This window comes from Triticum aestivum, chromosome 3B, assembly GCF_018294505.1.
Source record: "Triticum aestivum cultivar Chinese Spring chromosome 3B, IWGSC CS RefSeq v2.1, whole genome shotgun sequence".
In the NCBI taxonomy this organism is placed as follows: Eukaryota; Viridiplantae; Streptophyta; class Magnoliopsida; order Poales; family Poaceae; genus Triticum; species Triticum aestivum.
The window spans coordinates 435918575-435919959 of NC_057801.1; positions in this window are offsets into that span (position 1 = coordinate 435918575).

A 1385-nucleotide genomic window follows, 5' to 3' on the forward strand; every position below is an offset into this window, starting at 1 on the left:
CTCTCTCACTCTCCCCCGGTTCTTCCTCTCCTCTCCCTCGCTCTCTCTCTCCCGTGTCCGAACGCACCCATCGCCGCCGTTCGCCATAGCAGCCGCCACCGGCCTCCCCTCGCCTCCCCGACACGTGCAGGAGCTCCGCCCCCTCGCCCTGAAGCTCTCCGTCAAGCCACAAGACGCCGGACGCCCTGTGGAGCCGCCGTCGCCATCGTCTTCCTCCTCGGGCTCCGACCACCATCGCCGTCGATTCGCCATCTCCAGTGCGTCCCCGAGCCCGCTTCAACGCCCGCTGCAACCGCGGTGAGCTCCGCCACCGTTTCCCTCTCTTCTCCCCCTCGTTTCCGCGTCGTAACTCCATTTCCCACCACGGCCAAACCTCCGCCATCGCCGAGCTCGCCATCGACGCAGCTCCGGTGACCATTTGGTCACCCCGGCGAGTCCAACAAGTTCGTAAGGCCCCGTGGAGCATCTCTAGCGACTTGCTTCGCTCGCCTTCGAGCTCCAACCACGTTTCCGTGCACGACCGAACCCCGGCGGCCGCAGCCGAGCTCGCCGCCGTCGACTCCGGCCACCCCAGGCCCAGCCACGGCCACCGCCCGACGCGCCATCGAGCTAGCTTTCCAACGCACCTAGTCGCACGCCGTTTGGAGCACCACAGAGGAAACCCGGGGCGCATGTATGCCGCGGACCTCGCCGGCGACTAACCGCCGGTGGGTTTGACTTGTTCGGCCTGGGGTTTGACCCTCCCAGAGTCACTGACGCGTGGGCCCCGTCGGCCAGGTGGTTAGCTTAGTGCTAATCACTGTTAATTAACCCCCCTGACACTGACCAGTGGGCCCCAGCGCCACTAACTCTTAATTAAGATTAAACTAACCCCTGTTAAACCCCCCTGTCACTGACGTGTGGACCCCACACGTCAGGTTTGACCCCAGCCAGCCGCAGTTGACCACTGACGTCGTGCTGACGTCATGCTGGCGCAATATATATATTTCTGGATTTAAATTAAATCAGGAAATTCCAGAATATAATTTAAACTTCAAAAATTCATAACTTTTATTCTGTAACTCCAAATCAGACAAATTATATATGAAAAATGATTAGAAAAATCCAATCTATCCATCTGTACTATTTTCATGCATGATCAAACAAGTTAACTTGATGTTTAAAGCAGAACAAGGAAAAGCACTTTAAAAGGCCATGTTTGAGTTTGAATTTGAATCTTTGATTCAAATTGGTTCAAACCCTTCTGGTTTTAGTTACATTAGCCCAACACACTCATATTGCCATGTTTCATGCATACATCATATTGTTGCACATTGTTTGGTGATGGTTGTGTATCGGTGTCCTTTGCGACAGGTTCTGCCTCCGAGGAGTACCGTGATTACCCT